At 34.7% G+C, this 25,926-nt stretch overlaps 1 long non-coding RNA gene across 1 annotated transcript; it reads right to left on the bottom strand.

The window, feature by feature from the left end:
- Window positions 1–22,313, bottom strand: LOC140438371 (uncharacterized). Its single transcript, XR_011950516.1, has 3 exons — window positions 22,277–22,313; window positions 8,644–8,745; window positions 1–147 (listed from the first exon to the last, which is right to left on the bottom strand). It is a non-coding gene; the product is annotated as an uncharacterized lncRNA (long non-coding RNA).
- Between the last annotated feature and the right edge of the window lie 3,613 nt (window positions 22,314–25,926).

The raw sequence follows: 25,926 nt of genomic DNA, 5'->3' as shown, positions 1-25,926 counted from the left end.
AAAAAATTGATGATTAAGATTAATCAAATTATAAAACGAAACATCGAGTTCCTTAGTACAAAGTAATATTGTTATCAACATTCTCCTATTTTTATTATTCCAGTATACCCAGGGGCATTTATAGAACATATCGCTTAATTTGCTTGACTAAAAATAAAAAGATATACGATATGTTAAAATATAAGTTCTAAATTAATCACACAACCACACACACCCACATATATGTATATATATATATACATATATATATTCATATATATATATATATATATATATATATATATATATATATATATATATATATATATATATATTGTTGTACTTTTGAATGTCCATAAGCAATAAAAAACCGATATACAAATTTTATTACTTAAATAAAAATTAAAATTATTGATATTTCATAAAGACACGGGCATATAAATTTTCAAACATCCTGTATAAGACAAAATATGTATTTTAAGTTGTTCGAAGAATTGTTAATTAGGCCTCAGAGACAAGACTTTCAAATATTATCGATAAGAAATTTAAATAAGTCGGTTATTGTGGAATGGATTTACCCGGAATAAAAGTGTATATAGAAAGTGTAAAAACAATAGACCGGGATTTGCGGTGGTTTGTCTCCCCGAAAGATTATATCGGTAAAAGTTTATTAACAAAAGACATTGAATTGAGAAACAGGTATCGTTTGTAGCTATTAGTAAGAAATATTTGTAAAGCAGATAGATTTAGTTAGAATAATTAAAGAAGGTTGTTTTCTGGAATTACCCGAATGACGTTTTATAGAGAGAGTTGTTTGGTAACGATATACGTCAGAGAGGTGGATGATTTTTATTGGTCAATTTTTGAATGCAAGGAGGTTGGTTTTGGCTATGAGATAGGAGAGAGAAAAAAAGGTTGGTTAGTCAGTTTTAGTCGTCCAAGAAGGAAGGAGCTTTGTGATTTGTGTTTGTTTGAAGTCCCGAAGACGTAATTTACCGGGTATGTTTATTTGCTGTGTAAAAGCTGACCAGTGTGAGGAACGGGGTACAGAGAGATAGAAAACCAAAGGGTATAAGAATATTAAAAGCAGACGAAGCCGGAAACATTTGGAGTTGTAAACAGGCGCGGAGATTGGCTCAAACAGGCTGCATAGACTAACACGAGTTGTTGGGTTGCAGATACAGTGACAGATAGGAGAAAGGTGTACGTCATCTGGACCACAATAGGAGCAGAAGCAGAGAAAGGATTTTTTTGTTGTGGCGTGGCCATAGAATTGCAACGGCAGAGAAGGAAAGGTCAGTCAATTTTCATTAGAGCCGAAGTGTGATTTTCATTTATTAATTAAATAAATTGAATAAAGAATAGAGACAGTTAATTTTGCGATCACTTAAAAAAAAAATTATAAAAAGAGCTTAGTTATAACACATATTACAAATCAATGTAAAATAACATTTGGGTCCATGATAGAAAACAACTTCTCATATATTTAAAGTTAGTATATTGCAAACATTACAGGATTGATTGTTATATAAAATTTCATTAAAATAAAGGACATCTCACATATAGTTCAGTTGAAATTCTATGTATTTTATTCAGGTCATATTACCTATCCCGATTAGGAAGCCAATTGGAAAATATTTTGAATCCACGATCAAAGGTAAATAGTACAATTTAAATAGCCTGAGATTGTAATTAATTAATGCTGATTTATTGAGATTAATTGGAGATTAGATCATTTAATAAATATAGACAGGATTTTTCCTAAGTAAGCAATATAATACAATTTAAATAGCATAACAAAATGGCCCCCAACGTGTAAAGCTTTGAAAAATATTTCTAGTTGGCAAATTTGAAAGGATAGGAGTAGACGAGCAGATATTTGAAAGTTTATATGCCGGGGATAAAGTGAAATATTAGGTAAAAATTGAGGACATAAAGATTTATATATTTTTTTTAAGATAAAATTTATCATAATTGATTTATTCGTTATATTGACAATTTATAGGTTACCATAATTGATTTATTTGTGTGATATTTACATTTGATAATTTTACCATACTTGAATTATTTGATTGATTTTGACATTTGATATTTTACCATTTGATTTATTTGTGGGATATTGAAATTTGATACTCGTACTCAAGAGTTATTACATTTGAACAGGAAAAGTCCCGTTTGTTGCAACAGACCAGTAGAATTTTATATTTGGCGGGGATATTATTGCACAAATTTCAAAGTTTCATATTTGGCGGGGATAAATAATCTAACGAACATGTCGACCACAAGGAGTCAAAGCAAAACGCAAGAAAGGAAAGAGGATAAGATAGAAGAGGAAACAATTATTGATGAAGGATCGGATAATGAAGGAAATGCTACAATAATGGAGGAAAGAAAAGAAACAGGGATGTTAGAAAAATTATTAGCTATGATGCAAATACAGACACAACAAATACAAGAATCGTCACAAAAAATGGATAAAAATCAACTGGAAACAAAACACATAATGGATGAAACAAAACAAACAATGGAAGAAAACCAACGGGAAACAAAACAAACAATGAGCAATATAGAGCAGCGTCTGGAAAACTATGAACAGGAAATTAAAGGATGTATTGAGGGGATAAAGAAAGAACTGATACAACAAATAGAAGAGATTAATGAAATTAAAAATAATATGAAAGAACAAGAAATGAGAATTAAAGATAATTTGGAGGAATTAGAAATAAAATTTGAAAATGCGCTACAACAAGACCGGAAAGAAACGGAAAGGAGATTTAAACAAATTGCAGAGATGGAGATAAGAGGAGTAGAAAGAAAGGAAGTCATCGTACATAGCACAGAAGACGTAAAAGTACGATTTGGCGGGGATATAAGGAAAATACACCCAGTGCCTTTTATAAATAACCTAAAGGAAAAAGTCAAATACATAGGACCGTTTGCAACAGCAAAGGAAACCATCAGAAACCGTCTCAAAGAAGAGGCAAATCTTTGGTTTGTCAGCAAGGAAGAAGAATTGGACAATTGGCAAGATTTTGAGAGAAGATTCTTAAATTATTTCTGGGGAAAAATCCAGCAACTACAAGTAAATAAAGAGTTACAAAATGGAAAATACCATGAGAGGATGGGCGTATCAGAAAAGATGTACGCATTACAACTCTATAATAATGCAAAACATTTGCAATATAATTATTCATCAGAACAATTGGTAGAGTTGATATCGCGACATTTTGAAGATACCTTGGAAGACCACATAAATCTCCAAAATTACAAGGACATTGACAGCTTATGTCAATTTTTGCAAATAAGAGAATCACGTAGGCATGAAAGAAGAGAAAGAAGACCGCAAGAAAATTATAGACAAAGAGAAAACCAAGAATATAGAGATAGAGGTCAAAATTTTAGAAGAGATTATACAAGACGAGAATTCATACCTAGACGGGGATATGAAAATAGACCGAACGGAAGAGAGAATTATGAACCCAGAACCCAGAGATGGAATGAAAACAGGGATCGGGAAAATCAGAGTAGAAATAACCGCCCATACCAAGGAAACAGATACAATAACCCACGGAATGAACAGGAATCTCGCGGTAACCGATACGGGAATGATAGACCAAAAGAGAACAGAAGAGAAATAAATAATATGCAAAGAGAAGAAAATGAATATGAGAGAGAAGATGACGGGAGAGAAAACACAGAAGAACAACAGGCGTGTTTTCAAAAGGCGCTCACTAAAAACGAAGAAACAAACAGGAATTTTTTGTCACCCCAAGGAATTTATTAAACTGGCAGGAAACAATGAAAAGAGAAATGGAGTTAATTTAAAATTTGTGGATGGATTTATAAATGAGAAACCAATTAAAATTATGATAGACACAGGCTCTGAAATAACACTGGTCAACAGAAAATTAATCAAAGAAGTAAATTTAACAAGTCTAATTTATAAAATACCTAGGGTGAATTTAGTGGGCGCAAATAAACGGACATTGGCAACAATAAATGAAGGTATACGAGTAATGGTACGATTGAAAAAAAATATGTATGCACTTCAATGTGTAATAATGCCGAATATGTCACATGACATGATTGTAGGCGTTGACGAATTAACGGAAAAACATGTAGTGATCGACTTCAAAACCAATACGATGAAAATAACAAAGGAAAAAGAAGAAAAACAAGATAAGGAACAAGAGAAACAAATTACGGACGAATCAGAGAAAGAACAAACGGTGGAAATGAACCTGGTGACGAAGAAAGGAAAAGGAAGAAAGAGGGGAAAAGGTCAGAAAAAGATCAAAGAAAAAAAAACCTGGGATTCCTCAAAAGATGAGACGAGCTCAGGAGAAGAAGATGGAAAGATTTTGACAAGAAATGAAAGCAAAACTTGGGATTCCTCAAAAGAAGAGACGAGCCCAACAAAAGAAGATGGAAAGATTTTGACAAGAAATGAAAGCAAAACTTGGGATTCCTCAAAAGAAGAGACGAGCCCAACAAAAGAAGATGGAAAGATTTTGACAATAAATGAAAGCAAAACTGGGGATTCCTCAAAAGAAGAGACGAGCCCAACAAAAGAAGATGGAAAGATTTTGACAAGAAATGAAAGCAAAACTTGGAATTCCTCAAAAGAAGAGACGAGCCCAACAAAAGAAGATGGAAAGATTTTGACAAGAAATGAAAGCAAAACTTGGGATTCCTCAAAAGAAGAGACGAGCCCAACAAAAGAAGATGGAAAGATTTTGACAAGAAATGAAAGTAAAACTTGGGATTCCTCAAAAGAAGAGACGAGCCCAACAAAAGAAGATGGAAAGATTTTGACAAGAAATGAAAGCAAAACTTGGGATTCCTCAAAAGAAGAGACGAGCCCAACAAAAGAAGATGGAAAGATTTTGACAAGAAATGAAAGCAAAACTTGGGATTCCTCAAAAGAAGAGACGAGTCCAACAAACGAGGATGGAGTAAACAGCTATGAGTTGAAACATATGGATTCTGAAAAGATCAGAGGTATTTATAATATCCATGATGTATATAAATATCACGAATGAAGATTTAAATTTGTATAAAGTAGATAGTAGGATAGGATAATACGTAGCATAAGTACAGCTAGCATACAGGAAGTGCGTTTTAGTTTGCCTCGAGAAAATTTAGTTGCATAAATTTATAAATTTTATCGATTACAAAGGCGGGGATTTGTTGTACTTTTGAATGTCCATAAGCAATAAAAAACCGATATACAAATTTTATTACTTAAATAAAAATTAAAATTATTGATATTTCATAAAGACACGGGCATATAAATTTTCAAACATCCTGTATAAGACAAAATATGTATTTTAAGTTGTTCGAAGAATTGTTAATTAGGCCTCAGAGACAAGACTTTCAAATATTATCGATAAGAAATTTAAATAAGTCGGTTATTGTGGAATGGATTTACCCGGAATAAAAGTGTATATAGAAAGTGTAAAAACAATAGACCGGGATTTGCGGTGGTTTGTCTCCCCGAAAGATTATATCGGTAAAAGTTTATTAACAAAAGACATTGAATTGAGAAACAGGTATCGTTTGTAGCTATTAGTAAGAAATATTTGTAAAGCAGATAGATTTAGTTAGAATAATTAAAGAAGGTTGTTTTCTGGAATTACCCGAATGACGTTTTATAGAGAGAGTTGTTTGGTAACGATATACGTCAGAGAGGTGGATGATTTTTATTGGTCAATTTTTGAATGCAAGGAGGTTGGTTTTGGCTATGAGATAGGAGAGAGAAAAAAAGGTTGGTTAGTCAGTTTTAGTCGTCCAAGAAGGAAGGAGCTTTGTGATTTGTGTTTGTTTGAAGTCCCGAAGACGTAATTTACCGGGTGTGTTTATTTGCTGTGTAAAAGCTGACCAGTGTGAGGAACGGGGTACAGAGAGATAGAAAACCAAAGGGTATAAGAATATTAAAAGCAGACGAAGCCGGAAACATTTGGAGTTGTAAACAGGCGCGGAGATTGGCTCAAACAGGCTGCATAGACTAACACGAGTTGTTGGGTTGCAGATACAGTGACAGATAGGAGAAAGGTGTACGTCATCTGGACCACAATAGGAGCAGAAGCAGAGAAAGGATTTTTTTGTTGTGGCGTGGCCATAGAATTGCAACGGCAGAGAAGGAAAGGTCAGTCAATTTTCATTAGAGCCGAAGTGTGATTTTCATTTATTAATTAAATAAATTGAATAAAGAATAGAGACAGTTAATTTTGCGATCACTTAAAAAAAAAAATTATAAAAAGAGCTTAGTTATAACACATATTACAAATCAATGTAAAATAACATTTGGGTCCATGATAGAAAACAACTTCTCATATATTTAAAGTTAGTATATTGCAAACATTACAGGATTGATTGTTATATAAAATTTCATTAAAATAAAGGACATCTCACATATAGTTCAGTTGAAATTCTATGTATTTTATTCAGGTCATATTACCTATCCCGATTAGGAAGCCAATTGGAAAATATTTTGAATCCACGATCAAAGGTAAATAGTACAATTTAAATAGCCTGAGATTGTAATTAATTAATGCTGATTTATTGTGATTAATTGGAGATTAGATCATTTAATAAATATAGACAGGATTTTTCCTAAGTAAGCAATATAATACAATTTAAATAGCATAACAAAATGGCCCCCAACGTGTAAAGCTTTGAAAAATATTTCTAGTTGGCAAATTTGAAAGGATAGGAGTAGACGAGCAGATATTTGAAAGTTTATATGCCGGGGATAAAGTGAAATATTAGGTAAAAATTGAGGACATAAAGATTTATATATTTTTTTTAAGATAAAATTTATCATAATTGATTTATTCGTTATATTGACAATTTATAGGTTACCATAATTGATTTATTTGTGTGATATTTACATTTGATAATTTTACCATACTTGAATTATTTGATTGATTTTGACATTTGATATTTTACCATTTGATTTATTTGTGGGATATTGAAATTTGATACTCGTACTCAAGAGTTATTACATTTGAACAGGAAAAGTCCCGTTTGTTGCAACAGACCAGTAGAATTTTATATTTGGCGGGGATATTATTGCACAAATTTCAAAGTTTCATATTTGGCGGGGATAAATAATCTAACGAACATGTCGACCACAAGGAGTCAAAGCAAAACGCAAGAAAGGAAAGAGGATAAGATAGAAGAGGAAACAATTATTGATGAAGGATCGGATAATGAAGGAAATGCTACAATAATGGAGGAAAGAAAAGAAACAGAGATGTTAGAAAAATTATTAGCTATGATGCAAATACAGACACAACAAATACAAGAATCGTCACAAAAAATATATTTATATATATACATATATATATATATATATATATACATATATATATATATATATATATATATATATATATATATATATATATATATATATATATATATATATATATATATATATATATATACAACAAACACAACTATTTGGATATGCAGCAGAAGATAGAACAAGTGAAATAGTCTCCTGGAATATGCTAGCAGATTTCTAACTGCTGCCAAGCGCAGCTACTCCACTTCAGAAAGAGAACTTTATCTGTTGTTTGGGCCTTAGAAAAGTTTAGAATTTATACTTAAGCTATTAAAATACTCCTACAGACTGATCATCGTTCATCTTGGCTTGTCCACTGCTGGATATAGATCTACCTCATAATTTTCCATATGTTTCGATCTTGCATCTAATTCCTATAGCAAACTTTAAAGTGACTGCTAAGCCTAGAGCAACTTCTAAATGTTGGTAAGATGAGCACTATCGGTCCAAGGCTATGACTTAACCATCGATTATCTGTCCAGCAAAAGTAACATGAAAGCTTTTCAGACCACCATGTGAACACAATACTGTATTATACTGCGTGATATGTGAAGTTCAAATTGACTTGCACCATCGGTGGGCATATAAGATCAGGAAGAAACAATTGAAAGACCCAGATGTTGCTAAATTAATCCAATCATTCGAAGACTTAAATTCGAATGAATATGTAAAATGGACAGATCGTGGAATCTTGCTCACACAAGGAATACTCTATTGTGATTTATCAGAAGATGATCCTACTTTGTGAAGATTTGCTTAAAAATTATTTTTTCCAGGCATGCTCCGTTTTGTCGCTGAATATATTAATAAAGGACCAGATTGTAAAGGATATAAGGCCGGTTTCAGAATCCTATAGTGGACTATTACAAACCCCTGTGTATACGAAATGTTTTAAAACACTTGCCATCGACTTATTTGAACCGTTACCTAAACGATCAAAAGGTAAAGGTATACGTCTCAGAGTGGTGATATTCGCCTTATCTTAACCATCTACATTAAAGAGGTATTCTTGCGATTTGGTCTTTCCCAAAGAATCATCAATGATAATGGTGTGCAATTCATATCTGACGTTATGCTACAAGTTTGATATGTTTTATATATAAAACAAACAGATAAATATAGATAAAACTTTTATTCTACTTTATAAGCCTTCTGCTAATATGGTAGAGTGCAAGAATAGAGATCTAAATAATATAAATTTAATTGTATTAATTATACTAAAAATATTAAAAGCTCTTCAATCAGACAGGTGCTTTCTATGACTTAACCTTTTAATGTGTTTGTTCATTTTTAAATCAATATGCAATACAAACCTCATCAGATACATTTTGTCCATAAATGGTTAGTGCAGATGTAATAACGATCACTTCAAGAAAAGCAATACAAAGTCGGTAGTTAGCATCTGGACGAATATCCTAGAAAAAGCCAAAATATCCAAGTTAGATTAGTGAGTAGTTGGATAAGTTAGTTTATTTGTTTAAAATAATTTTACTTCACTGGCATACTTATAAGTATTTTTTAGAAAGAAAGTAAACAACTACGAATCTGAAAAGAACAATGAAATGGACACCATCAACGCCGACGATTGGCAAAAACATGAAGTCCAAGAAAACGACTGGCAATCGCCCAAATGTAAAAAACCCAGGACAACTGTCAGCGCAGCTGAACAGCAAACGGAAATAATCAAAAGAAGGAAAGAAAAAGAAATGGACTCCAACATAAAACAAATTTAGGAGAAGAGACAGGAAAAAGAAAAAAGAATGCAGCCCGGCACCAGCAAAGCAAACAACCCCGAAAACGAAACAACGGAGAAGACAACAAAACTTGCGCCTAAACCACCGGCCATCATTTTAAAGTCAGTTAATTAACATCAGCGTATCTTCCAAAAAGCCGCTGAAAGGAAAATAACATCTGTAAACAAGTTCGCCCGATCAGGAAGAACGATAGTCATCCAAACCAAAACAAGAGAGGACTATTTAGGAATGGTCAAAATTTTGGAAAATCATAAACCAAGAGTAGAGTTTGTCGCGTACCCAATAGATGGCGACAGAAAGAAAAGAGTTATAGTCAGAGGGCTAGCCGCCACTACCGACCCAAAAACAATACAGGAGGAACTACAAAGACAGGGTATTGAAGCATCACGAGTGATAAATATCATCTCAAAAAAGGAAGATAAAAAGCTTCTTCCTATATTCTTGGTCACAATCCGTAAGGAAGATGACCAAAAAATCAAAACCCTAACTAATATGTGCTATATGAAAAATCATGTAAAAGACGAAATAAAAAATAATAGAGAAACCATGCAGTGCTACAACTGCCAGGGATATTACCACAGCTCCAAGGCGTGTCATTGTGGAGCAAAGTGTGTTAAATGCGGCAAAAGTCACATCAGTAGCGAGTGCGATATGGAAGAAGAATTCATTCCAAAATGCGCAAACTGTAACGGAGAACACACGGCCAACTACCGTGGATACACCAAAGCACCGAAAAGAAGGCCGCCAACCAGGACACAACAGAAAAGCAGACCCATAAATAGTAAACCCACTAACAATGGAGTCAGTTACGCGCAAGCCACAAAGAATCAAAAAGAAAATGAAACCACAACTGCAGTAACAGAAGCGGCAGCACTCATTGCAAATTTCAACAATGACATAAACGCCAAAATGGCACACTTCTCCACAATGTTGGAGCAATTAACCCAAGTTATGACTGTGATAAGCTCCTTCGGCAAGCAATATTAGCACAGCAATCGGGAGATCTACGCATTGGGTCTTGGCACTCAGGTGGATTATACACAAAAATAAATCTTCTGGACGAAATCGCAAATCGATTAGAATTAGATATCATAGCGCAACAAGAAACCAAACTGGTGGAGAGGAAGAAAACCAAATTCCCAGGCTATGATATCTACAGGACAGATTATCGAGTGAACTCGGGAGGAACAGCCATTATGGTCAAAAAAAAAAGAGCACCAAAACATACCTACTCCAGGTGGTTTGGTCACAATGGAAGCCACGATAGTACGGCTAATCGCCGGAAACGAGACACTAAAAATCTTCTCAACATACGTTAGACCTAATGAACCCATCCTAGACGAGGACCTCAACAAAATCCAGGATTCAGAAGAACCCACGATAATCATAGGAGACTTAAATGCGAGATCACCGTACGACAGAAGAACAAACCCGAATGGCAGACGGCTCTGTGTCTATCTCGAGACGAAGAACAATACTTATGCAGTTGGTCCAACAGACTCAACATGCTACAACGGTGTAGCAGAACCAACTCATCTCGATATTACAATCCTACACAACGTGGGTCAACAATATGAAATACACTCATTGAATGAAGGCGATTCCACTCATAATCTAATCGCCCTGGCCCTAGGCGCTGTAGATATCAATCATCTACAGCCCCACAAGAAAAGCACAGTAAACCGGCCTAAGAGAACAGCTTACAGAAGTAGTTAGTTAATAGTGAGCGAGAACATCGGTGCGATACCCACTATAAACAACATCGCTGAACTACTAGAGGATAGTGTGGTAAAATTAGAAAACACAATCAAAAAAGCCATCGATGCCAGCTCAAAAGAAATCGTAGTTAACACGACAAGCGGAAGATTCAGGGACATTAGTACTGAACTAAAGGACCTGATCAAGGAGAAAAACAGAAAAAGACGTAAAGCCTACCGAACAAGAAACCAAGAAGACAAGAGGATTGCAAACGAGCTAGACAGAGAAGTCAAGAGGCAACTGCAAAACCACAGAAATGAAAGCTGGAATAACTATATTCAAGAGCTAAATCCGAACAAATCCGGTTTCTTTAAACTGTCAAAAGTCCTAAGAAAAGACAAAAAACCGATTCCACCACTACACGGAGAAAATGGAATCGTCTACACACTAGAGGATGACAAAGCCGAAGTATTAAAAGACGAACTCGAAAAGGCATGTCAAAACAATGAACACCCTTACGAAGACGTCGACTTTACCATCCAAGTCGAGAAATACGCTAGGAGACTAAAAAAGAGAAAGGGAAGAAAACATCGTGAATGGCATACTAAAACTGCGATACTTCCCGGACAGATGGAAGGAAGCCCACGTAATGATGATTGCAAAACCGGGAAAAGACGGCACTTTTCCACAAAACTACAGACCGATAAGCTTACTCTAATCAGTAAGTAAAATCGCAGAGGGAGTCATTTTAAAAAGACTCAATGATGAATCTCTAGCTTTGGGATCTATACCAGAATCTCAGTTCGGATTCAGATCTGAACACTCATGCGAACTTCAAGTACTGAGACTTACAGAACCCATCACCAAAGGCTTTAATGAAAAGTTGTACACAGCAATTGCGTTCCTCGACGTGAGTAAAGCGTTCGATAGGGTATGGCATCTGGGTCTGCTCTACAAAATGAGTAACCTAGGTTACAGTGAGGCGATGACATGTCTTCTTGCGTCATACCTGGCCAACAGAAGGTTCAGAGTTAAGATAGGACCAACACTATCTGAGCTCGGGACTCTGGAGGCGGGTGTGCCTCAGGGGGCGGTGCTGTCGCCTTACCTGTACACTATCTACACTGCTGACACTCCGACAGACCCCAGAACACTGGTTAGTCTGCACGCGGACGTTACAGCCACAGCAGCCAGTAGCAGAGATCCAAACCTGGCTGCAAATCATCTGCAAAGTGCTCTGAATAGATTAAAAAGATGGTGTATAAAGTGGAAAATTGCACTAAATCCCGACAAGACACAAGCCGTTATGTACAAACACAGGAAAAAGAGACCAGACAGGGAGATCACGGTAGGAAACACCCCTGTAGAATGGACGAACGAGGCTAAATACCTCGGAGTCATACTAGACAGTAAACTTAACTTTACGAATCATGTCAAACAAACTGTCTACAAAGCAAAAGCACTAAGAAGTCAACTCTCACCGCTAATAAGCAGAAAGAGCAAACTGCGCTTTAAAACAAAAATGAGGGTAGCTAACAGCATAATACTACCCTCCCTAATTTATGCATCTGCCGCCTGGGGACACACATGCAAATCGAACAGGAAGAAAATCCAAACAAAACAAAAAAGAGAAGCTCCGAACCTACCCAACTATGTACCGCTAAGGTACCTCTACAGGGACTCAGGAGAGAAAAGAATATTAAGAATCATGGACGAAAGAGCCCATAAGATCTTTAACGAAGCCAGAAACCATCCAAATATAAAATTAAGAGAGTTGACTAACTACGACATAAACCACAGACTGGTACATAAACGGCCAATGCAACAGCTCATAGGATATAGGAATTAAAAAACATGAAGAAATGAGATAGCCACAGAGTAAACTGAAAGAAACAGGTAGACAGTGAGCAACAAAAAAATCTAGTATTAAGTACAATATACACCGAGGTGTGTGCAGGCACTATACACCCGGGAATGCACACCTCAATACACCCACACTTAGTAGATAGATTAGAATTAGATTAGCTATAGGTATATACACGGAGTGTGTGAGAGCGTTATACACTTGGGAATGCACACTCCATAGTTAGGTTAGTATAAGTAGATAGGTAAAAACAACAAAATGCTCACTGGCTAATAAAACCACGCTACTAAAAATAAAAAAATCAAAAAACGCATCTTCCAATTAACACCATCGTTAATAATAGGGAAAAATCTTACGAACTGACAACGACGGAAGTTAGCATAACCTTTGAAACCGGGAATTATATCATCTGATTCTGTGGCTAATCGCCATATAGAACGGAGATAATTAATAAACCGAGGAAAAAATGTTTGGAAAAAACTGTTTGTCAATTACATACAGTTACGAATTAAAAATAAAAAGCAAAATAATAATATAGTCAAAGCCAATGGGCATAGGCCCTTCAGGCATAAAAAATCGCGAACTCCGAGCATTGAGACCATGTGCGGCAAACATGAGCTTGATGGCCGGCTCATCTTTTCGGACGCCCAGCCGACGAGGAGAACAAAATCCGTTTTGTCAAATCGTCGGCTGAGCGAACGAGCACACACAAACACTTCTGATCAGAGAGCCGCTAGTCACGGCTGGGGACTCTCTGATCAGAACACACGAAATTTTTAGGGACTCCAGTCCCGACGTTAAGACAAATAAATAGAAACAGTAAAGTAAATAGGGAGAAAAGCCGACATTTAGGCTACCGTTACAGTCAGGTGGCATAACCACAACTACTAAAAACGGAAGGTACTTCATTACCCAAAGTACCTTAGTAAATTCTAAGATCATAAGCCTCCTCACGTTAGTTATACGCTGAGGAGGGGTGAAAGAAAAGCCTGGGGGTCAGATAGGTACCATCTCGACTAACGAGGTGTGACCGGTTTGATCTTCGAGCATGTGGATCCCTATCTTATATTGGTATACACATGCTCCTAGGGGTAGGGTTGATCACCTCGTGTGTTAATGTGTGTGTGTGTGTGTAAGAAAAAATTCTGAAAAGAACTATGCGAAAACATGAATAAGTGAGCATGACAGTGCTACAGTTAACATAATCTTTAAAGAGATAACACTGATAAATCCTAGTCAGTTAAATTAATCAATGGGAAGTATATGGACCCTAACTCGGTTAATTTTGATGCTATAACATGCATAAAAAAACGATTTTACAGGTAATTTAACGAGCTATAAGTATAAGAATGTTAAAACATTCTAAATTCCTTCTTGTTTAAAGGGTGAAGGGTCAAAGGGTCAGAGACCAGTGGTTTATGCGCTATAAAGCAAACTTCAACCAGCTATATCTCCGTTATTTTTTAAGCTAAAAAAAAATTAAAAAATGAAAATTTTGAAAAACAAACCTTCTTTGAACAGCCATAACTCAGTTAATATTGAACTGAAAATATTCATTAAAATGTCAATCTTTTTGTTTTTGACGTGACAACGTCTTAAATTAGGTTGTGGCTCGGAGTCACTCATGAAAAAGTGTAACGCCCGCTCACGTCTGTTACGATGAGTCACCGAACGAGAGAGAGGCCCGCCGGACCAGCGAATGCCTTGCGTCTCTCTCCCACTCAAACATGATCGGTCGCGAGAATTAGGCGCGTTGAATCGGTGCGTGCTTGTGTCTCTGTCTTTCTCGAGCGTTCTTGGCGTTGGAAAACCGAGAAAGCGTCATAATACAAGTTCACACGTGAGGTTAAAGTATCGTCAGCTGTGTCTGTAGTGAAAATGTGGAGTGCTTAGATTCGTCATTTACAACAACTACAACAATAAAGGTAAATAATTGTACACTAATATTTCATTATCGTAAACTATGATTGATTGATTAATTGTTAGATTGACACAAAAGTTGAGAAACTGAGTTTATAGGTTATGTCATACTATTGACAAATGTTGATAGTGTTAAGTAAATTATTAAATTAAGTTTAAGTTTACATATACAATGTTTTAGTAAACAAAATATATTTCTATAGTTAAAATTTGTGCAATTCTTATTTTCATTCAATTCCTTGTTCCTATTGTGTAATTAATAATATTCATATCAATAAATATTCTACCGAGAAAAAGACGTTGTCACGTAAAATCTTCGCCCGTAAAACCGACTTTACAGGCAACAGATTTTTTTTATGAGCTTTAATTTTAGTGGTTACACTTTTTTGATAAAACTCTTAGTTTCAGAGCTATTCTTAAAAAACCTTTGAAAAACATGTTTTTTTTTAACGAAAAATGACACTTTTCAATAGCGAATAACTCAAAAAGTATTGATCTGGTGAAAAAAATGTTTACTACATTTTTTGTTTGAAATTTGTCCTTCTATCGAATAGAGTGGTTATTTTGAGTAAAAAAAATTTCACCGTCTGAAAGGGGTGGCAAACACCCCCAGGGTGGAAGCGCACATCGGTACTATATAACTTTTGTTCCTTGGGTAATTATTTACCAACACACAAAATTTCAAATAAATCGATTCAGTTATTCGCTCCGTGCGTGACCATGGTATGGGTACTTTGAAACGATGCCAGCGTGCGTAGCGGCGAAATATGACAAAATTGGCCCTACCTTTTTACGCAAAAATTTTATCAAAAATGTGTACAAATGCATATTGTGTATTTAATTGTGCTAATAATAGCAAAAATAGTAAGTGTAGTTTTTATAGGTTCCCAAAGATTACATATAAATTAGAGAAAAGAAAAAGATGGATTCGTGCTATTAATATGAAAAATTAAATATCACACAACTTCATTCTTATGCAATTGAAATAAAAAAAAATTTAAATAATTTACCTTAAATGATATTTTATAAGGCTTCAAGCTAACTGCAGAGTGCCTGATGACTTTAGCTTTTATATTATATCTTTTACTATTACTGTTTTTAAATATATGCTCTTTTACGTGAAAAACTTGACTTGCCAGTACTAGATTTTTCCCTTTCTTTTCCGTTTGTGGTTGAAAAGATATATTATGATGAATTTTGAGAAACCCAGCTTTTAATACTACATTTATTTTTTACATAAACTAAAAAAATATAATTAAAAAGTTAATTATTAATAATTGTCAATTCGCATGTATTTAACAATGTCAAATATATGTCATATGTTTCACCTGAAAATTGGTAGGTCCAAAACTGTCAGATGAAGGCGGTAGGTGTCAGTCACGCACGGAGCGAATAAAGAATTCGGAGGTAAAAACCCTAAGTAACTGATCTAATATCTCAAAAATTTCACCTAAGAGTAACGTTCAAAGGTTTTCCTTTTTCTTGCAAAAATTTAATATTTGTACAGTTACAAATATTCTCAAAATCGGAATCATCAAAATACTAACCCACTAACAGACTAAATCGACTAGGTTAAAACTACCGACGTATTTTTAAACTTTCCAAATTTGCCTCTCGTGAACTATATCCTCAATTTCAATAAAGTCTACATGGTGAGGGACAAAAACACCCGCTTTATTTCATGTATTTCGGCTCTCAAGCCTTTTTTTCGTTCATTGAGTGGCACGTTATTTACTTTATCTTCGGATGGTATTTGTACCTTGTTCATCATCTGTGTATTGGGCCAAATCTGATTGCTGAGACTGATACAATTTTTCATTTGGATCAAAGCCGTCATCAGAGTTTTCAGAATCTGAAACATCTATATCCGAATTTTCCAGAGATTTAAAAAGTCTTTCATGATCAGCATCAAGTCTTAAATATTGTTAGCACCAAAGACCGCCGAAACAAAAAAGTCTAATACAGTAGACTCCCTCTATAACTAGAACTGAAATGGCAGACTAATTACCTCGTTATAAGCCGATCTCGTTATATCAGACAACAATAGTACTGTGCATACATATGAATATGTAGTTTTCCAAAACAATATCTTGCAATATAAGATGCTAAATATTGTTTGAATGTCGTTTTGAAAAAAAGTTGTTTATTTTTATTGTCAATGATATTCGTTAAAAGAAAAAATCTGTACTTACTTGTTTTTCCAACTTATTCTTCAAGTGCCCTCTCCGCTACGGAGTGTGGCAATCATCATTGCTATTCGTATCTTTGAAGCTGTTGCTCTAAATAATTGATAAGATGTGCACTGGAATCAGTCTCTTAAATTGCGGAGCCAAGATATACGTCGTCTCCCCACGCTTCGTTTGCCCTGAATCTTTCCTTGGATAATTAACTGGAGCAATCGGTACTTTGTGCGCTTCTTTGTGCACCGTGCTTGTATTCAAGCGTTGGCTATCGTTATATTGACAAGCTGATGAAATGATTCTCGGTCGGCAGCTAGATGAAACCGTTCCTCGACCTGTCCCTCTCATCACATGACCAAAATATTCCAACTTTCTTCTCCTGATGGTTATCAACAGCTCCCGTTCTCTGTTCATTCTTCGAAGAACTTCACTATTTGTTACTTTGTCTGTCCAAGGTATTTTCAAAATTCTTCTGTACATCCACATTTCGAAGGCCTCTAGCTTATCAATATTGCTCTTGTTTAAAGTCTAAGTCTCTACTCCCTACAGCAGTATCGAGAAGATGTAGCATCTAACCAATCTCATTTTCAGATTTAAGTTAATGTCATGACTTCCTAGAATGTCCGTCATATTAACAAAAGCAACTCGAGTCTTTCCTGTCACCTCGGGGAACAAATAAGGGTCTAACCACCTTCTGATATCCCCGGGTGCTCTCAAGAGGGCTTCGAATATACTGCCGAGAGCTCCTCTACTTAATTCCATTTTCGGGGTTATGGAAATGGAAAATATTTATCTTCGGTGTCTTGCCTTGAAAAGGGCAAGATATTTCTTACATGACAATTTCTTCGTCGAAATAAAAACACCAAGTTAAGTTAAAACAATTCTCAGCCACAGAGTATAATTAAGCTCTCGGAGGGCCCGTGAGGGACTGACTTGGCTGACCTGAAAATCGCCAATATTTATATGCGCTGTTAAATAGGGATTTCCAGGTCAAGAGCCAATGGGAAAATTCGAGGCGGGGCGATGCGCATCGAAATGCGCACTAGTCCACAGACTATGGCATTCGATGACATTCCAATTCTTGTTTTTATTTCTTCTGTGATGTCATTGTTGTTATTAACGCTTGTTCCCAAATATTTATATTTGTGCACCCGTTCGATTTCGTTATTGTGAATGTACAGGTTTGCATTCAATCTTTGTTTTTTTGAAATAATCATGAATTTCGTCTTCTTGACGTTCATTTTTAACCCTTTCTCTTCACTAGCTGTGACTACCTTGTTTAAAATGGCTTGCAGGTCTTCTACTGTCTCCGCCATTAAAACCGTATCATCTGTGTATCTAATATTATTAATTGGTTGGCCGTTAACTTTGATCCCAATCTCTTCTTCCTCCAATGCTTTGTTCATAATTTCTTCCGAATAGAGATTAAATAGCAATGATGACAGCACACATCCTTGTCTAACTCCTTTTTTAATTTGAATTGCATTTGTTGTGCTATTTTCGATGCGTGCGACTGCTTTCTGATTATAATACAGAGTAGATATTATTCTTATATAGCGAGTGTCTAACTGTTTAGCTCCCAAGATCTCTAAAAGTTAATCATGCTTGACGTTATCAAACGCCTTGTTGTAATCAATGAAACAAGCAAATACATCTTGATTCACATCCAAACACCTCTGTGTCAAGATGTTAAAGGCAAATAATGCTTCACGAGTTCCATATCCCTCCCTGAATCCAAACTGAGTTTCTCCTATATCTTCTTCCAATTTTCTGTAAATTCTATTGTGAATTGTTTTGAGGAATATTTTTAAGGTGTGGCTCATCAGACTGATCATGCGATGATCACTGCACTGCTTAGCATGTGCCTTCTGGGATAGAGGGACAAACGTTGATCTTAGCCATTCTTCAGGACTTATACTGTTTTCATAAATCTTGTTAAATAAGTCTACTAACAAGTGGATTCGATCTTCGTCTATTAACTTTAGTATATCCGCCGGTAGCTCGTCTGGTCCTGGAGCTTTGCTATTCTTTGATGACTTCACTGCTTGCATTACTTCTTCTTTGCTTATTTCTGGACCTGTCTCCTCTGGAAAATTATCACAAGGAGGCTGCCTTTGATCGTTAAACAGTTCTTCTATGTATCTCTGCCAATTCATCAATAACAAAATTTTGTCACTTATTCATTCCTTCTGTTTCTTTGGTTTTTCTCTCTTCAGAATGTTTTTAGCGGGCTCCAGCACGTTCTTTTTAATAATGGCCCAGTGTTTATTAATGTCTAGTTCTGGTATCATCTCTGTCTTTTCAAGTTTTTCAAGATTTGCCTGAATGCTTGTTTCTACCTGATGTTTAATTGTTTTATCATTTAAATGATTGATATCTATTACTTATTTGGACTTAGGTGTTTATACTCTTTTAAGTATTATTCGGAATTGTGCCACTACTGGATTGTGGTCTCCTTATATCTGCTCCTGGATACATTGTCACAGATTCGATTGTGTTTTTATTTCTGTTGTTTATGGTTATTTAATCTATTTGATTTTGTATAATATGGTCTTTAGTGTCTCCAGGAGATTTTCACGTGTATACTCGTCTTCTTGGTAGTTGATAAAATGTGTTTTTAATTATAAAATTATTTTCCTGGCAAAATTGCAACAGCCGATCGACTCTTTCATTTCTTTGACCGAGACCATATTTTCCAACCCATTTGCCACATTCTTCTTTCCCAATTTTTGCATTCTAATCTCGCATTATTATTGTAATGTCTCTAGACTTAACAAATTTCAATGTTTGTTCAATGGTTTTATAAAATTCTTCTGTGTCTTCTTCGCTTTTCCAACTACATAATGTATAAAGCGCATTTTCAAATATAACATAAACTATTGCTTCTGCAATTGGAATTTAAGTTGTCCAGTATCATTCTCTCATATTTTCTAAAGATGTGAAACAGTTTCTTTATTTGCGTTTTGTCTTTGGATAAAGTTTTTTACAACGTTTAAAGCACTTTCTACATCTTGTGTATTAGGGACCTTCTTGCGTAGATTCACCGCGATTGTCTTTTCTATCTTCATCACTTTCGTCACTGACGATAACGCCAGCGGATTTATTACTTTCGCGATAATTTCACTATCCGTTGGAAGATCACAAACAATGACGTCATCATCAATGGCAATAAATTTAGCAAACTCGTCATCATTATTCAGTTGGGTTAGTTCTTGACCTTACTGTTGTAACCTCAACCACTCTGGTACAGGATATTCATCTTCTTCGTTTTCTACCTCAGTCTCTCTCCACCCCGCATGACCGAAACATTTTCTGATGGTTTTTTTATCTAGTAGTGACCATACTTTGTGAATCAAATTTATGGCATCTAATAAAGTAACAGAGGATTCACGACGGTAGTTAACTTTAAGGGAACTTATGATGCCCTGATCCATCGGTTGCAGAATAGATGTGCAATTTGGGGGTAAAAAAAGCAGTTAAATGTTTTTTAAATCGTTAACTTTCGGATGAGCTGTACAATTGTCAAGAAATAAAAGAATCTGTCGATGTCCCAACTCTCTGTCCCATTTCAAAAGTTCTCCACTAAAAATCTGTTCTATCATCAATGACGACTAACTTCCTTTTTTTCGTAACCGGACATGTTGGCACACGCGAGTAGAGTTACCTTTTCTTTTGATAACCTGTCACCTATGCAACGTTCATTTTTGAATTTGAGGGACTTATCTGGAGTAAGTTTAAAAAAAGTCTCAGCTCGTCTTTTGTCTTATTGTAGGACATGCCTTCAACCAGTTGTCGGTGAATTCTTTGGAAACACTCTTCGCTTCACCTCAAATTTTTCCACACGTAATTTCGTGCCTCGCCTTAAAACAGCTAATCCACCCACTCGATGCTTTAAAATTCTCATCACCACCTAGCGCCTGCGAAAACTATGTCGCTTTTTCTTGAAGCAGTGGTCCACTTATTGAAACATTCGCAGCCCTATTCACGGTAAACTATTTGACCATTGCAATATCGAGTTCTTTATTAGTTGCGGCACGTAGTTTTTTTGATTTACCATAAACAGACGAACCTACTTCGAAAATCTTGTGTATATTTTTGAGCATGGTAGATAGAGTGGAACTTCTGCTTTCTTCTTACCGTTCTCAACATCTTTAAGGATGTTAATTTTTCTTCTAAAGTAAATGCTTTTCTTTCAGGAGTCATAGTGTGTAATCTACGTGACTATGTAATCTACAAAACAACTTTTAAGATGCAAAAGCACAATCAGGAAACAAACGATAAACATCTACGACAAAAAAAACTGTGAAATGAAATTCTGGTCAAACTTGTTTCATTTGTCATGTTTTTAAGCCTCTTTACGTAGTTTATTAGATGCGAATGGTTAAACCCTTACACTGACACTTATGATTAATAAATTATAAATTTTCGACAACACAATATCGGTCATTAGATTAAACAGAAGAAGTTTATTGCGGGCGGCATTTAAGTTTATTGCGGGCGACAGTTAAAAAGGGTATTTATTTACAGCCACAGCCGGGCCAAAAACGTAAAAAACACCATTTCTAATCTTATTTTCTCTCGTTATAACCAAATTTTCTTCGCTGTAGAGAGGCATAGTTCAATAGAAATTTCACGGGACATCCAATGTACTTCGTTATAAGCGAAACCTCGTCATAACCGTGTTCGTTATAGAGACATCCCTGTTTTAGATAAAAACAAACTTAAAATGGTTTGCTAGGAAAACTACATTACATAAATATCTTTATAATATCGTATGTTATTGAACAAAGCAACCCTTAGCTTAATAATCTAATAAAATAAGCTACTTACCATCAATTGTTTTACTACAACTATCCCCATATTTGCCACTTGCAATTAATAGGTTAACTACATAAGTAAAATGTGCTCTTAGCAATATGGTGCGCTATTGCCAGGTTCACTAGTATGTACACTACGATGGACCATGTCCATTTAATTGGACATCAGGTCTAAGAAGGATATATGGCTATAACTTTAATACAAATAAAAATAAAGTAATTTAACAGTGATTTTGTTTGAAAGTCTATAAATTAAGCTTTAAAACCAGACTTTTAAAAGCTCATTTGGATGCGTAGTTACGTTCGAAAAAGCTTCGATAAATATTTATTTTGCAACCATCTTGACTTCTAAATATTGGATTAAAATCGACTTAACGCTATCTTCTTTGTCTTTAAAGAGCAACCTTTATTTAAAAAAAATGTTTTGTCTACTAGTTTACGATGTAGAGACTTATAATTATAAACAATTAAATTTTTATATTAATTCTTTGACCATTTAAATCGAAATCCACCCTCGAAATTCGTAATCAGCAGTCAAAAATACATATAAAAAATTTAGGTAAACCCATCAAAACTAAAAAGATTTGGCCCTTGGGCTAATAGTAATTTATATTTTATAACTACTTATATACTTTTTTGTGTGTTATTATTTTAACTTTTTAAGCTCCAGGTATCTTAATCCTGTTATAGGTAATACAGACAGTAATACTTACTGTAATAATAAAGTATAATATTGCTACACAAGTCAAAATACCAGTCGTTCCTAATAACAATATAGAAAGGTTCTGAACCTCCTTTAGTGCAATAAAAGACCTGCAAGTAGAATTATTTGTGTAAATAACATTTAAAAGCACATTAAATAATAGTTATTTAACCAACAAGTGTATTAATAAGGGCGATTAACAATTGAGATATTTTAACGCGTGAGCGAAGCGAGCGCGTTAATGTTCGAGATTGTTAATCGCCATTTTAATTCACGAGTTCGTTACAAAACTTTTCCGTCGACCGTACTTTTTAGAAATAAAGATATCTTAGTTTAAATATTTATTTACTTAACGATAAAAAACAATTTTTTCAGCTTTCATTGACTTTATACAAAGTTTCCTTAGTGGTAGTTTTATTATAGTAAACATTAATATTCGAAATGGTGCAATTACTTAAATTAAAGGAAGATATTGATAAATTATTATCTGCTGTATAGCATTTTGACAAATTTATGTTTAAGTCTTCTTGGACCTCTGTAATAGAAAGTAATAGGATTCTGTGATAGAAGAAGTTAAATTCTGGCGGAGTTAAATTAAACTCTTCGTCAACATCCATCCTTTGATTTTTCAAATACACAGAATTTTAAACAATAAAGTAAATAATGACATACAATGACAGATAGTACTAACAGCGGCTACTTCATTTTAAATTAATTTTTTAGTTTGAATATAAATAAGTATATGTTTGGTTGCCTACACCACAGGTCACTGCCAATCACACAGCGTTTAATTATTTTATGCAAGCAATGTATGTTGTGTTGCCTATAATCAAATCGTTCATTAATAGAAAATCATTCATTAATAGGGGTCATTAATCAATGATTTTGAGGGTGTTAAAATTGATCATAAATGGACGGTCGACGAAAAAAATATTTAAAATAGTGATGAGTAATCTAGCTGTTGGGGTACTGAATCAATTGGTAAGCATCGTCCAAGGTGAATCATCGAGTACTCCGTCTTGGATAATATTGTTGTCCTTTGATGTTGTCCTTTGATGATTCAGTGAAGAAATACACTGATTGGTTTCTAATAGCTGGAGGGTTGTGAAAAGCGGTCGCTTATGGCTAGATCAATTCTTCTTTCCCACAACTGGGGCATGCTGAATGTTAATCGCAGAACCCACCGCTTATGGCTAAATACCTTCTCTTTGGTAAATTATTCACGGTGATTGCTTAATAAATATGGGTTAATACCTAATTTTTGATGTTGGGGGAAAAACTTTAAAACTTAAAAAAGTTTTGACCTTTATCTTATCAAATTTGTTTATCCTGACCTAGTCCAGCCTTGGTTTTACTGTTAAGACTGTTCTATTCCCAACATATGATTTATTAAAAAACAAGATGTGGAAGTTCTGGCACAGAATAAATAACAATTAGAATGACTACTCTCAGATGCCGCCTTTTAAGTTTGTCAGCACGCGATCGCCATATTTTAAACGAAGAAATAGACTCGAATTGCGAAATTTGTGACAAGCTACGACAAAACTGTAATTTAAATTTTTAGAGATTAATAACTTAGTACATTTAAAATTATTTAATCTAATCTTCAACTAAAAGTACGAATAAAATAATGCATATTACGTCCATAGTTGCCGTAAATAAATTAAACCTTGTAGCATGTATAAATTCTTTATAACTATCGAATATTTAAGGTATAAAATTTTTTGGTACGTGCCTGGGCCATGTACAAAATTTCGTGTGTCGTTGTTTATATTCCACATTTTACAAGAAAGAATTCAACTTCGTGATAAAAATATAGTTATATTTGTACGCTTTAATTCTGCGATTTTAAAAGCGAGGGATGATCAAGGTCAGTAACGATACGATGTGAAGCACGGTAGAAAAGAGTTACGAGTGACCCGCTGCGAAGACTGGAATGGTGGTAAAAAGGAAACGGTAGAAGCCGGTTACACGGACTGAGGAAAGTTAAATTCAAGTTTGGAAGAGTTTCTGAAGAGAAAATACGAAGGGAGTGTCGGCGTTAAGAAACCGGCAAATTTGTTGTAAAAAAGTGAATTATACTCAATGTAATGTGTCAGTTTTGATAAGAGTAGTTACTGTTTTATTTTTTATGCCGTCTCTTATCTGATAAATTTGTAAAACGGCGTTTTCCAACGCCGAAATTGACAAATACCCACATGTTCCATTGTTAAGTTTTTAAGAAACCGAGTCTCAAAGTTGGCGTCCCAGTGAACAGCTTCCATCCTCGTTTTGTTTGCCCCAGGTCATCAGTTGGAGATGCATTTGCTTGTGTTGCAGTCAATCTGAATCCAGTTCTAACCTCAGAAATTTTAAAGAAATAAAATAACATTTAGTGAAATCCAGGTAACTTTTTTTTTGTAGAACTTTTAAAGAAAAAATAAACATTTGTCATAAATAATTGCTTTCGTAACAAGTTGAGAAATTGTAATAATTAAAATTATAAATGTGTTAGGGTGTGGCCTAGCTGTCATATTCTTCTTCTTAATCGTTAACCTGATGCAGGTATCATATCATGAAGCTATTAGCTAAATTTCCCAATGTTCCTCCACGTTTTTTTATCTTCTGCCATTCTAGCACATTCTGACAATGGAGCGCCAATGGTAGCAACAATATGGTCCGTGTATCGTGTGAGAGATCTACCTCTATTTCTTTTGCCTTCATATTAATTATCCTCAGTCTTAAAATTTAATATTGACATCTGACAGCTAGCTTTATTTTTGACATTTGGTAAATACCTAATGATAATTGAGATCTTGTTTTGTTTTTGTTTTGTTTAAAAAAAAAAGGTTAACATCTATGCATAGTTCCATTTAAAAAGATATTTTTCATTTGTAATAATTTATTTCTGCTACAAAATATCGCCGAGTAACAATTGTAAGTTCTTATAGTATCTCCAACTTCTAGAATTTGTAAATGGATAGAATATAGTAAGTTTGTTTTTGTTATTTTGTATTTATTTTTGCAACTATATTTATAGTATTTTTTTCTGTACTATTTAAAATTGTAACTGTTTATGGTGAAATAATAATAAATATTTACTTTTTTTTCTGTTTTCTTTTTTAGGAAGGAAGAGCCTTTTTTTAACCAGCAGCAAGATTCTTCTAAGCGGCGTCCTTATTTTAAATAGCTTGAGAACCTTCTTGCATTGTGTTTGTCCAGGAGATTTATGTATGTACCCTTTTGCTTTACTTTTTGTAGCTGCCCCAATCCAATTCCATTGTTTCATTAACTTATTTACGATCTAGCTCCCCAGAAAACCCTGAGTAGCCTGAGTTTATTTTGCTTGCCCTATGTCCACCCCAATAATTTCTGTCCCCACCTTTTAACCCCCTATAGTAATACCCTATGTGGTAGGCAAAATAACCGTTACAACGGGGTTAATTTTTCTATGCACACAAGATAAAATGTCACTGAACAGCAATGGTTCCGACTAAAACATGGCTGATTTCGTCTACGCGAACGAGATGCGCGTAGTTATTTTTTCAAGCAGAGTGGGCATTCTGATTGTTTATTATTCTGTGCTTCTGGAGTGCCTGAGAAGTGGAACATAGCTTTCTTATCGTTTACTTATAGAGCGATGCTTTTTAATTTAATTTAAGTTATTTTATTTTATTTTGT

The sequence above is a fragment of the Diabrotica undecimpunctata genome, chromosome 4 (genome assembly GCF_040954645.1).
Source record: "Diabrotica undecimpunctata isolate CICGRU chromosome 4, icDiaUnde3, whole genome shotgun sequence".
Taxonomy (NCBI): domain Eukaryota; kingdom Metazoa; phylum Arthropoda; class Insecta; order Coleoptera; family Chrysomelidae; genus Diabrotica; species Diabrotica undecimpunctata.
This window is presented reverse-complemented; position numbering and strand designations above follow the sequence as displayed.